Source organism: Mytilus galloprovincialis, chromosome 11 (genome assembly GCF_965363235.1).
Source record: "Mytilus galloprovincialis chromosome 11, xbMytGall1.hap1.1, whole genome shotgun sequence".
NCBI lineage: Eukaryota > Metazoa > Mollusca > Bivalvia > Mytilida > Mytilidae > Mytilus > Mytilus galloprovincialis.
In genome coordinates, this window is record NC_134848.1 from 16,587,780 (window position 1) to 16,602,881 (window position 15,102).

The following is a 15,102-nucleotide window of genomic DNA, read 5'->3' on the forward strand; positions in this document are numbered from 1 at the left end:
TTAACAAAAAACGAGCTTCCAGGTATATTCAAAACAATGACAAAATTAAACGTTATTTTTTTTTTCAACCAAAGGAATGAATAGAAAACAGCTGTTATATTTCTGACTTGGTATAGGGAATTGTTGACATATGCTAACTATACTACATTCTGTCGTCGGCGTCCACGAATATTCACTCTGTGGTTTAGATTTTTGCAACATTAATAACTTTCTTAAACTAAACTGGATTTCTTCCACACTTGAACAGAAGCTTGTTTATGATCATATGATGGTATCCAGAAATAAATTTTGTAAAACAATCCTGTTTTTCCGGGTTTTTTTTATGTATGAATGGACCTAGTTTTTCTGCCAGAAAATATAACATTCACTCTGTGGTAAAAGTTTGTAAGATTTAAATAACTTTCTTATACTATTCTGGATTTGAACTATACTTGGAGAGAAACTTGTTTATGATCATTGGATAGTATCCAAAATATTTAGTAAAAAGAAAAATCCTTTTTTTCGTATGTTACTCATAAATGGACTTAGTTTTTCTGGCAGAAAATATTACATTCACTCTGTGGTTAAAGTTGTTTTTTTTTTATTAAATTTTGATTTCTTTCTTAAACTATCCTGGATTTGTACCAAACTTGGACAGAAGCTTGTTTATTATCAAAAGCTAGTATCTAAAAGGAAATTTTGTTAAAATTTTGTACCTGTTTATCCCTATTTTACTTGTAAATGGACTTGTTTTTCTTCCTGTTAACATTACATACAGTCTGCAGTTAAAGTTGTATAAACATTTATTAGATTCATAAACGATCCTGGATTTTTACAAAATTTGGACAGAAGCCTTTTTTCAATGAAACGATAGTATCGAGAGGAATATTTTTATTATTTTCCCCCTCATTTTTGTTGAGCCGGCGTTAAACAGCAAACGTAGGGGAGACACTGGGTTTCGCGGAACCCTTACAAAGTTTTTAGATATCTCTCAGTTCTCTGGGTTTTACTGGTTTCTCTGGTTGATACGGATGTGATATTGAAAAGTCATATTTATCTATTGTTTTATATAAACAATGACGTTGTCACTTACAATTTTCGACTTGTGATTTTAAATGTCCCTCTGATATCTTTCGTCTCGTTTTTATCGCTCTATTAAAACCTTTGTGGAATTTCTGGTGACGTAAGTTAGAATTTTGTTTTACTTTAATTGATTTTTATTTTATAAATTTGTAAATTGATTCCAAATTTTTCAGAAAACTGAGCTATAACAACCATGAAACATTTAAAAGCGTTATATACATTTTTCAATGAATAATAAGTTCAAACTAATTACTTAGATTTTACATAGTCAATTATTTATTGAAAACATGAAACCGGATTCATAAAATATAAGAAACAAAACATTTGGCTAATAAGGCATGTCAAAACAGTTTCATACTATCATCTGAGAATACTAGATTAATATTAATTTCAAGCAACAGTGCATCTTTAGAAAAAATAAAATTTCAGTTGCATTTTTAAACACATTATATACAACAAAACGTTTTATTGATGTTATTTACGATGATCTATAAAAAGGAAGATGTGATATGTTGTCGATGAGACTATGCTTTTTCAGCCCTTTCAAAAGAAAGGATTTTACAAGGACTTCGGTGCTAGTATGTCGTAATAAACTTGCAGAAAAGAGATAATATTTGCTCTGTGTTGAAGGTCTTTATGATTTTGAGATGCAAAAGACGGTTCTTTTCCTTTTGATATTTTTTGTTGTGTCTGTACTAATTTCCATGTCATGAATGGATACCTCATATCATTTTGTCTCTAATATGTTGTATGCATTCCTTTTTTTCAGAATTGTTCCTTATAGTTTCAATCTACTGAGAATACTAGATATTAATATTTTATTTCAAGTAACAGCGCTGTTGTAGATAAGATCAACTTTCAGTTGCAGAATTAAACAAATTCTTAAATAATTCCGCACAAAAACATTTAAGGAAGTACTTAGGCGAAATTAAAAAAATCAAGAATTTAAAATTGAAACTATAGCATTAGTTAAGAAACAAAATAAGCTAAAAATATGGATAGGTCATGGAGCTTTTTTTTAAGGTATTTGATTTCTAGAAGATGGCGAGAAAAGGCTGACTCGGACTGTTACCTTAAATTTGCATTGGTATTATTTGGGACTAAAATCAAAAGAACAAAATCAAGAATCTTCGTAAATTTGGATTAATGACCTTTTAATGAGCTATAAAGTCTTGTTTGAAAAAATAAATGGGTGTTATGGTGCAAAATATGTTACCTTGTACGGTAAGAAACCAAGGAGTGTGAACAACTGATTCAAGTTTTTATACTTCACCTAAGTACATCCTTTATTCATATTATTTACGATGATCTACTATGGTCTACTACATTTATGTTCAAATTTGTAATTTTTTAAAAATTTAGTTATGTATATTTTTCAATTGCTGCCATGTCGGTTTAGATTATCTTTATCTTATCAAATGACCCTGATCTTCGTCTGCCTATTTTTGTTTTTTAACCTAATATATACTCTAATGATAAACCTTCCCAGCAGTGATTGGAGTAAAACATTAAACGGAAAGCAATTGTAAAAAAATCCACAATTCTTTTTTTGTGTTCTTTGAATGCACTCTATATTTGTGGTAACACCAAATATCATGAGGTCAGTTTTGGAGACGTTTACATAATAAAAAAAAAACCCTTCCCCTTCCTCTGAAACGTAACATATACATTGATTATATATTGAAGGATTTGAATTATTTAGGGTGAATGACTACTAGTATTGTATGGAAACTTGTTCATTACTATTTAAATAATTAGTCGTGTAATCTATTCTACATACTTCTTGTCTTAAAACAATCATTTAGGGTAGATAGGGTGTCTTCCTCAATCTTGGATTTGGAAATACCAAATCTAGATCTTTATTAGAATGTGCAAATTTTGAAAGTAGTAAGAAATTCATGTGTAAGAACTTTCATTTCAATAAAGAAAAGGACATCTTATTTCATATTTATGGTTGTGTTTTACAAAAAACAGAATACTTGTGCTTGATTGATTTTTTCCCAACGTTTCCACTGAAGGGGAGGCAACTCAAATGCAAGGGCAGATAATTAAAATGAAAGTACTTTTACAATAGAACGTGTTAAGAATTTACCTATTTTATTATGTAACAAGAAAACGTGTCCGGTGACCCCATTTTTCTTTTTCTTGAATGAAAACATACTATTAAAGCTACCTTCTCATATGATATATCAAAATTCTAGTAGTTTACACTTTATTGCAGAAAATTGAGTTTTCCATGCGTATTCTACATGTATAAAAAATCTGCATTTTTTTAACACCGTGTAGAGTAAAAACTAGCCCGGTGATCCATTCCTTTTTTTTTTAAAGCATTACATTAACTTCTAGTACATTTTTGCAAATTATTAAAAAATTCTAGGTATAATTTAGACACAGCATCTACCTTAGAAAGAAAATTACAAAAATACTGAAATCCACGGAAAATTTAAAACGGAAAGTCTATTAAAACAAAATAAAAAGCTCAAACACATCAAACAGATTGATAACAACTATCATATTCCTGATTTGTTACATGTATTTTTTCTTATGTACAACATGATGGTTAAACCTTGTTATATATTTTGCTAAACCTCTTTCGTATATATCTCATCATATAAAAAAGTTAATATGTTATTTGATATATGCCATAACATGAATAATATTCTTTTAAATATCAAAATCGTAGTAGGTTGAAGCATAAAACTAGTCATTTGTCTCTTTTTTAATGTTCTCGAGAAATTCCTTGTTAAAAAGGTATTCTATTCTTAAATTATACAAATTTGTGTTTCAGATTTTTTGGAATTTAATCTTAACTTTCATTAAAGAATTGTAATAAAGTCAACAGTGTCAATGAAAAAGAATCTCTCCTGAGAAATTGAGAATTATAAAGAAAACATGAATTATTCAAACACACAAAACTTTTTTTCCTCCTGCATTTATTACTTTTAATAGCCTTAACATGCACAAAACAATTGGTACGTTGGATAAAAAATGTAGGCAATGACATATATACTATATAGGAAAGGTAGAGACGAGATATAAAAACAAGACATTCAAACTTAGTCGAAAACAAACTGACAACACCGTGGATAAAAAAGTAAGAGATAAACAGACAAACAAAATAACACAAGTCATAAGCTAGTAACCTGAACACTACCAAAAACGTAATGATCTCAGGTACTCCGGAAAGGTAAACAGATATATCTTACACTTTCAGTATTTTACTTTCGTCTTCATTAAGGTGGTACTAACAGTACAGGGAGATAACTCTGTAAACCCAGCTTAACGTTTTTATCAAGTTATATTGTTTAGGCCATATTAAGCTTCTAAATGATTAAAATTAGTGTTTATCAAACTGGTATATATCCAATGATTTGTTATTGTGAAAATGATGGGTTCAAGTTCTTTCAAATTTTTATATTTTTTCAGAGAGTCAAAGTAAATATTTTGACAAAATTTTATAAAATTAAACGAGCCAAATTAATTTTAGTCAAAGTCAAAAACAATGACTTACGGTAAAATTACAATAAATGATTAAGAATAAAGACATAATGAAAACCGGTATACACTCACTTATTATTTAACAATAGTATAGTACATACATTCGTGTATTGTTTTCTAATTGAACTAGTCCTTCTGATATCCATGACATTGAACGCAAGATTCCTTGAAATGTTTTCCACTGTATTACAATTAGATAGTTTAAGTTTTTATCGTACTGCTGTTAATTAAATGTATCACACGTTTTTGTCAAATACAACATGTCTTCCTGTTTCCAATGATAAGTTTTTATGGTATTCTTTATTTAAATGTGACACATGCTTTTGTCTAATACAACTAGTCCTTCTGATTTCCATGATACTGGATATTAGGGTTGAGGGAAATTTTTTCCATTGTGTTCCTAAAACAATTTCCAAGTTTTTATGGTACTCTTTATTTAAATGTGACACATGATTTTGTCAAATTCAACCTGTCTTCCTGATTTCCGTGACACTGAAATTTAATGGTCCAGAAACTGTTTCCCATTGTATTCCGAATGGATATTCTATGTTTTGATTGTATTCCGAATGGATGTTCTAAGTTTTGATCATACTCTCCGTTTGGATGTGACGCATAACAGGCATTGAACCACCAAGCTCCTTTGTACTCCTCTGCGCACTTACCTGTAGCATAATTATCGATATCTCTGTCGTAAGTACTAAACTTCATTCCATTTTCCACTAGGGAATAAATCTATTATCATAAAAGAGGGGCGTAGGATACCAGAGGGACATCGAAAATCATAGATGTAAAGAAAACCCTGTCAACGTCATGGCTATAAAAGAAAAAGACAAACAGACAATTAATCGTACACATAATACAACATAGAAATCTTAAGACAAGCAACACGAACCCCACTTCAAGTTGGGGTGATCTCAGGATATAAAGATATTCTAAGTCATATGAAATGAAATCTTATAAAAAGTATGTGTTGTTAGAAAGTTCATTATTCTAGGCTTTGTACATACCTTTTCTTTAAGGAGTTGGTTGTTGATTTTTTGGTAGTGTTTATCATATTAACATATCCATTTTGTTATGTATAATGCTGACTGATAACTTTAATTGGCATGTGTTTAAACAAAGAATATGGTAAGTCAGAAGATAAAAGACAGTTTTATTATGTTTAATCTGAATTTATTGATGTTAAAGTCCTCAAATGCCTTTAGGTGAGACCAGGCATATCAGCAAATAGGCATTCTGTTAAGTATTTATGATTGAAAACTGAACAGTTCTATAGATTAACAGTTTTATTTTACAGTCGTACTTTTAGTTCATGGTGCTCTTTACAGAATCACATTGAAAATTTAAGATGATCAACCCCTTTTCTCTGATTTTTTATTTGATTTTTAAAACGTCTCGTAAAAGGTCAAGGCATAGACAAGTTTTTCATGGGTACGATAGGGTATTATGAAAAGGCATTGAGTGCTTCGTACTAGCTGTCAGCAAATGGAGTACTATCAGATCATCATCATGTTTTTTTGTTGTTATTGGTATATACAAGTACCCAGCCACATTCACTACGTTTTTGAAAGACGTATTTCTATTTGTATCCATCTGATGAGTAAAGCCTTTTCAACTGATATTTATAGTTCGTTCTTATGGTGTACTGTAACACCTCTGTACAAGGTTAGGGGCGGGTTTGGATCAAGCTAACATGTTGTTCAACCTCACCACACTCTGTATGTATGTGTCTGTCCCAAGTTAAGAGGCTGTAGTTCAGTGGTTGTCGTTTGTTGATGTGTTACATATATATTTTTTTCTCCATTTTTTGTACATCATTTTCCGCAAAATAAACTTGACCCCTGTGTTCAATAACTCGGTATTTGCTCACTTTCCAATTTGGTAAGATTCTTTAAATCTTATGTGTTAGCCTTGAAAATAAATGTTTATCATCGGATGTACCGTTTTATTTTTTGGACTAAAATAGACAAAGAACCCATGTAGAGTAAAAAATGAAATCTACAAATTAGAGCATACAAAATTTTCATCTGACGCTTTAATTTGTCTGAGATATTGCCCTTAAAATACGCTTTACCTATTGCTAAAAACTTTATGATAAAATAGTATAGATACAAAAAAGTTTGTTTTATTAAACATATTCAGCAAACTAAGATCTGCAAATAATTCGAATTGCCGAATTCATCAATTTTACCCTATTAGAAGTTACTGCAAAATTGAAGGAATCTTTATCTCTGATTGACGATTCTTTACTCATGACTTTAGTTTTGCAAATTAATTTGAAATATTGAATAGATATTTAAAAATTGAAAAGACTATCGACAAGAAGATCAAATATAAGTTATGCATTGCACGTAACACGATCATAACTGAAGAGGTCTAAATAATTTAAAATAACATTTTTATCTAGCTGAGCAATTAAATTCTTTGAGATGGATCTTTTTTGTGTTTACTACAATACTACAATAGGACGACTACACACAATCACTCAATCAATACACTCTTTGAGATGAATCCTTTTTGTGTATACTCCAATTCATCATTCAGACAGAACACAAAATGATTCAATCAATACACTCTTTGAGATGAACCATTTTGCTGTATACTCCAATACTTCCTTAAGACGCAGTACAGGTCGAGAATGGGTTAAATGGCGGTTTTACACTAGTAATTTTTGGGCCCTTTATAGCTTGTTGTTAGGTGTGAGCCAAGGCTCCGTGTTGAAGGCCGTACCTTGACCTATAATGGTTTACTTTAATAAATTTTCATTTGCATAGAGAGTTGTCTCATTGGCACTCATACCACATCTTCCTATATCTATTAAATTTATAATCCTGGTACCTTTGATACCTATTTACACCCCGGGTTGATGCTTCTGCTATAGGACGTTTCGTCCCCGAGGGTACAACCCGCACAGTTGCCAGCACTTCGGTAAGTCTGTTTTGAGACTGGTCGAGTTATATTTCATAACAAATCAGTACAGTTGAGTTTGTTTAACATTTGGCTGGAGTAATGTTGAGTAAAATTAATTTGTATGCATATTGTGACCCACTCCTCAGATGTTTGACTTATGTTTTGTAGTATTTAATCGTTCTTTTCCTGTAAACTCCATTTAGACCCTTATGTATCAAACATAATTGTTTCTTCTTTTTGAAAGTTTTATATATTTTCTGATGACATACGTATTTGTTCTTAAAAAACAAAGATAATAAACACAGTGGTTTTATTGAATTTTGTTTTATTGATTTGTATATTGATTCAGATCTCTGCATGAAAATCTGAATATTAATAAACATTAAACATTTAAACAATTAAAATGTTATGTTACTTGTTCGATGAATAATTCAGAAAGTCCAAATTGGCAATGTATATTTTACATAGTCAATTATTCAAGCATAACATACAACTGATTTAAAAGAGCAAAACTACATGATAATTAAAGCAAAACTACATGATAATCAAATCATTTCAATCTAGTCATATTATAACACCTGGGAATACTATGTATCTAGAAAAAAAGAATAATCACAAAAATACTGAACTCCGAGGAAAATTCAATCGGGAAGTCCCTAATCACATGACAAAATCAAATGACAAAACACATCAAACGAATTGACAAAAGCTGTTATATTCATGACTTGGTACAGGCATTTTAAAAAGTAGATTTGATTTCAACAGCGCTGTTTGAGTTCCACGTGCATTTTTAAATACTTTTTCAAGACCAAAAAGCTTTATTTGTGTTATTGAAATGAGATACTCGTTAGTTATTTATAAACTGCTGTTTCTGCTTTTAAAGGTTATTTAGTTTGCACAGAATTTCGTCCATACCTGTGTCAAGTAAACCGTCTTGAACATGCGATGATGGATGATAATGCCCCGTATTTGAGGCCTTACTGTGACTTGTAGTTGCAAAACACTATTAAAAGCGCTGTTCTTTTTCTTTCGAAGGGTTTTATAGAGAATGTATTGATTTTGTGTCATGAATGGATAATCAATGTTCTTTCCTGCGCATTCCTATTTTTAAAATATATAAATATAGTTTTACTCTTCTATGATGTTATGTATATATTTATTCAAAGGTATTAACAATGTGACTTTTTACCTGCTTTTGAATATTTGTTTATGTACGTTAAAAAAAAATTGTAAGTAAAATATACTCCTCGCATCCTTCTTAAAGAGACTTCGATAATCGAGTTGTCCTCATTATCTCAGTTATCGATTACTAGTCTATTAACACCGAAATTGTGAATTCGAGCACAACTCGTGGCGACATGGTATATATTCTGGTCCGTATTGACAATTATTTTCCGTTTTCTTAAAAAGGTTTCTTCAGCACAAACTACCAAAATGTGTCACCATGATATAACCAAGATAAGATCGTATTAATTGTACAATTAATAATATCCTATCTTTATAAAAAAAAATAGTCATCACTTATTGTGTTATTTGGAACAAATAATATTAAGTAAAGTACATTTAAATTTCGAGGAGAGTGACACAAATTCATTCTTCATCCCACTGATTGAATATTCGCCTACCTGATCCCTTTTTTGCCACCATAGGCTGTTCCTGTGTATCGATAAACATAAAGATTATGCATCTTTTGAAAATTAATTATATTTACAGAGGTATTGATTTGATCAGCGAATCAAAGTATTTATTGACTCTACCATTAAAACGTTATACCTCCCTATTTTGATCCCATATAACTTCTCATACGTTAGTAACATTATACGCCAGTGTAGAACATTATACATCTCCAATTTGAGACTAAGAATCGTCGAATTTTAGACATGAACCATATGTCCATGTTATTACAGTAACCTCAATGTTATTCCAGACTAAGATGTTTAAATTGACTGAAAACATTGAAGTTAGGTAAAAACAAGACGTTCTTTTTATCGTATTGTAAAAATATGATAAAAAATATCTTCATGCTTGTATATTAAATGTATGAATCTTTTGAATACCTTAGCTGGATTTGGCAAAACTTTTAGGAATTTTGGTCCTCAATGCTCTTCAAACTCGTACTTTATTTGGCCTTTTTTTTTTTTACTTTTTTAGATTCGAGCGTCACTGATGAGTCTTTTGTAGACGAAACGCGCGTCTGTCGTATATACAAAATTTAGTCCTGGTATATATGATGAGTTTATTGAATATTCGAAAAGAACATTTTGAAAATAATCCACAAATAAATAATTGAGGGCGCACTACGTTTATTTATTTGAGAATGAAATAAACAGCATAATTTGATCTTGTTTTTATTATTATTATCATTGATTTTTTATCACTAAATTAAAGGCAAACTTATTATGGTTATAAAAAATTTATTCTTTTCCAAGCCATTGTATAAAAAAAATTAACCAACGTGTGGTTGCCGGTGATCCCAAAAGATCATTGGATGATTTTAAGGGTAATAACCTCTTTAGCTAACTGGATGAATCAAAAACCGGTTTTAATGAAATTGACAACTTCGTGGAATGTGAAAGGCACTCGAAGCAGGTTTTCGTTTAACAAAAAAAGAAAAATTATTTTTAATTACTAGAGAAACAGATTCTTACATAGTTACTCGTGGATTTTTGGATTTAAAATTGATAATTAAACTATCTTGATTGGATAAATCCGATAATCCACTCGTATCAATGTAAGAATCTATATTTAAGATGCAACATTTTGTCAGTTAGATGTGTTCAGATACTTGTCAAAACAAGAATATCAAATAAGTCAGTAAATTTCAGATGTTCTTTTCCTTAAAAGACAAACACATCTTCAATGCAAGCAATACCATCGATTTATTTAAAAAATACTCCGTAACATTCACATCTGAAACAAGATATAAATACATACAAAATACTATCACATACGATCATAGAAATGGATAAAACAACTTTGAAATGAAATATACTAATAATTACTATACTTTATAATATTTCGTTAACTTCGTTCGATTCCTCAGTGTCATCTGTATATTCATATCTCCTATTCGACACAATCTTACATGTCTCAATACCTGAATCTATGACACACGAGGCAATTTTGATTTTGAATAATAAATGTCTCTAACTGTACCAGTAATTTACCAACTTCACCTTCATATTGGATATACATTTCTCAAATCGTTCGGTATTCAAGAACTTGCTTATCAGAATTCATAAAACGTCATCAGTATCTAAGCAGAAAGTTAATGAACCATAATAAGGAAAAAGGAACATCTCGTCATTTTATGTAGACATTTTCTTCATTTTTGTTCATTAGCTGTGTCTATCATGTCCATGGAATTACTGATCGCCATTTTGTTTTCCTTTATTGACATATTTCTTGTTTTTTTTCCAGTGATTAGGACACAATATAGACATGTGCCCTAATTTATGATATTTTCCCATTATATGTGTTTGTTTCGCTGAATAATTGTTCTCAATTTAATGTAACTGATGCAACTTCTGTACAAATAAAACGTGTATCTAGCTTTAAACAAGGTTTGATCTTTCATATTTTACATAACAAGTCAGAAATATGACAGTTTTTTTCAATTTCTTTTTTTATATGTTTGAGCTTTTGAATTTGCCATTTGTTAAGGGACTTTCCCTTTTTGCATTTTGCTTGGAGTTACATGTGTAGGTGTATCTGTTATTTTTGTTTAGCTCTCCAACTGTCTCAATTTTTATTTGTCCAAAATTTTACATATGTGCATTTGAGCGTCCCTGATGAAGGTTTATCCAGGAAAGCGCTTTAGACTCATGAAATCTGTGAAGTGTTGAATATAATTTGTCGATGATACGTGATAGATTCGTAACATATAGAAAAAGATGCCAAGATAACTTATTTGATTATACATGTAAATGCATGCATTGGTTCAATAATTTCGATAACATTTGAAAAATAACAAAAAATATTTTCTTTTCTCTTTAAGATATTATTCATAAAATAATAAATTCTGAAATGACTTATGATTTATTGACATCTGGATAGGTTATTTGTCATATAACATGTACAAGTACACGTAATTTGAATTTGAACGCAAGAGTCATGTTCCCCTTCATACCTTCTTAGCTCTCGAACTTGATGAACTCGATATTAAATATTTTAAGTGCAAAAGGTGTTCCTTTAAAACAAAAATAAAACAGTTCTCTCAACTGTTATCAAAGTAATAAAAAATGACCTTAGAACATTTGTAAACCAACCGTAGTTTGGATCTATTATTTACAGATATCTGAAGTTTAATTTAACGTGTCAAAGATCTACTGTTTTGACTCTATACAAAGATCTAATCCAAATATTCGTGATCAATCTGAAATTCATTCATTTCCACAGATCACTGCCTATTAACTTACTGATATTTTTCATTGGACGATATAAATATCTTAAGACGTTTTCTAGCTAACTAATCAATGTTCATTAAAGGAAACTTTGAACATTCTGTTGAAGGAACGATATACATATTTCAACACATGTCAGAATAGAAACAGGTATGTTATGAAGTAATGTTTAACCCCAACACATCCTTTTGATTCTAGCTACATTCAGAAGACTGTGCTGGAGAAGTTGATGCTAGATGTTTTCTGTCATTTTAATTTCTTTTTTTTTAAGCACAATGTTTAACACAGTCCCCGGCGCAGAGCTCACATCCGTTCCGTACTTACTTCGTATCACTACACTTAATATGATAATGTATTTGGAAAGGAAACGAGCGCGGTACGGAGATTGCTGTTAATATTGTTTTTTCTATAACTTACTTACGATATAGTGTTTGCTTTAATTATCTTTTAAGGCCGCTCGTTCACCCTTTTGTGTTGACATACTCGTCATTTGGTTCCTGGTGTAATTTGATATGTAAAAGGGCTTTACAAAATTGAAAACAACACGTTTAATTATTTCTTGCGTCCGAAGCGCTTTTCTGGATTAACCTTCATCAGGAACGCTCATAGCCAAACATTTGAAATCCGAAGATGTATAAGTACCGAAACCGTTGAAGAGCTAAATGTAAAAAAATACCTAAAATAAAAAGCCAAATTCATTTTAAGCCAACTTTGCCTGAGGGAGTTGAAACCTTAGTTTCTTAATAATTTCTAAATTTATAAACGGACAATTTTAGTAAAGTTTGTTAAAACATGTCAGTACTGATCATTAGTGCAACAATTAATAGTAATAATATAATGAGGGCAAGGTATATAGTTTTATGTAGAACTCAATATGACGTAGTAAAAAAGATAACCTGTTAACCTTTAAATTTGACGCTTCATTGTATAATTCAATATAATTAACTTTAACTCTAGATACCGCATAATGAATTGTATAAGGTGGTAGACATTTAATATCTTAAACATGTTAAAGATTGTTTTCAAATTATAAAAAATTGTTTTCATAATATTTGACATTTTCACAATATTTGACAATGATTACATTTCGACGTCGCATATGATTCCTTTATAATAACTAATTATTTCACAAAAACACATTTTTATTTATTAATAAATTATTGTTTTATTTGTATAGTAAAATCATCCACGAAGCCATGACAGACTTATAATAATTTTACAGTAATAGGAATACAACAAATGCGGTTTGATATTTAAGAGACAATGTGGTATGGTTGCCATTGAAACAACTCTACGCAAGAGACCAAACTAACACATCAATTAACACTTACAGGTCGCCGTACGGCCTACAACTATGAGCAATGTCCATACCGCAAAGTCACCTATAAAAATCCCCGAATTGACAACGGTCATGAGTCCGTATTAAGTCATGTTTCATTGTAAAATATTTAATCAGTTTTCTTTTAATTTATACATAGCTAATCAATATCCTCTTTTTGTTATATTTATCATTCAACCACTGAGAACATGAGTTTTTATTTCAGAATATGTCACTTTCCCCAAAAAAGGTCTGTAAATCATGCGGAAATCTAAGTCAAGTTCTAGACAATTGTACACACTGTGGTGAAAAGTTTGCTGACGGAGGTATGATTGTGATGATAGCCTTCATTGAATAAATGTATTTAAAAGGAGGGACGAAAGATACCAGAGGGACAGTAAAACTGACTGATAAATCGAAAATAAACTGACAACGCCTTGGCTAAAAATGAAAAAGACAAACACACAAACAATAGTACACATGACACAACATAGAAAACTAAAGAATAAGCAACACGAACCCCGCCAAAAACTAGAGGTGATCTCAGGTGCTCCTGAAGGGTGAAAGTGCATACTTTATAAATATTCGGGATAATGTTAATAAAATCGATTTCAGTTCGAAATCATGTTTTAATTACATTATTACAATCTTCATTTAATTAAAAGAAGTGTTGCAAAAGATAAATCAGCGATACTATTAAAGGGAAGATTCTAACTGATCACTGGAAAACAAACTGACAATGTAATGACAAAAAACAAACAAAAACAAAGTGTACAAAACGCAGTATCAACAACTAAAGACTGAACAGCACAAAATCGTATGATACCTGGGTTATATCAGATGCTAGGGACTGATCAGCTGACCCTGCTTAACATGTCACACTAGTCTAATTCAATCAGTACGCATATACACGAAATATACAATCAATGATGTTCCTATAGTTTCGTTGATGATCTACGTCCTGTGTTAAAAAACTTGTGACTGTCTTAATTATACTTTGATGATATATGCTGAGATATGATTAGTGAGTCAAGCTCACAGAAAATCTGATGAGTTTTGAGGTTTCATTCCTATTTCTTACAGTTGTAGCAGAGAGAAAAAAGAAAATTGAACCGCCACCTGAGTTACCTGTTTGTTCAGAAAAATCTACGACTAAAGACTACAAAATGAAACGATCCGTCTCTCTTTATAGTACAACGTCTGGAAAGCCGAACACAGGAACAACCAAACACGATGGTAACATACATAACCGTGGATTCATAATTATCCGTTTGATATCAATTTTCGTGGGTCTCGTGGGTACAGGTGAACTAAGAATTTAAATGTTCCACGAAATACAAATTTATACTAGGCTTTGTTTGCAGAGGTTGTTGAACCACGAAATAAAATATCCACGAAAATGCCAGTTTTCCTCAATCCACGAAAATCGATACCCACGAAAATAAATGAATCCACAGTATATCACACCCTAAACGTTCAACGCTTTCTCGATTTTTTTTTAAATTATCACATTTGTTTTAGCAATTAGTTATTTTTCAATTCATGAAATTTATCAATAAAAATCTTATATAACTTAAGGAATCGTAAAATATTAATGTGATTGTAAGATTTCGAAACCGGCAGATACTCATTTCGACAATAAATGTGTCTTTATAATTTATAATGTTAAATGACAATATCATATATTGTTTTGAAGAGCTGTAATATCAATGAACAAAATGAGACGTAAACCTATAATTTGACACGGAACAGAAATTAGGAATCATTATATTCATGCCTTAATTGGAAATCGTTTTGTAAAACCTATGACAGCTAATTTTTAATAAAAAAACCCAAAGCCAACCAGAATACGTCGTATCGAATCAGTTTAAATAATACCATTTTAGGTAACCAATATAACTACACTAGATA

At 30.6% G+C, this 15,102-nt stretch overlaps 1 long non-coding RNA gene across 1 annotated transcript; it reads left to right on the top strand.

The window, feature by feature from the left end:
* The first annotated feature begins 11,902 nt into the window (after positions 1 to 11,902).
* Positions 11,903 to 14,473, top strand: LOC143051021 (uncharacterized). The gene is made up of 3 exons (XR_012970543.1): positions 11,903 to 12,023; positions 13,418 to 13,517; positions 14,275 to 14,473. It is a non-coding gene; the product is annotated as an uncharacterized LOC143051021 (long non-coding RNA).
* Positions 14,474 to 15,102: the final 629 nt, after the last annotated feature.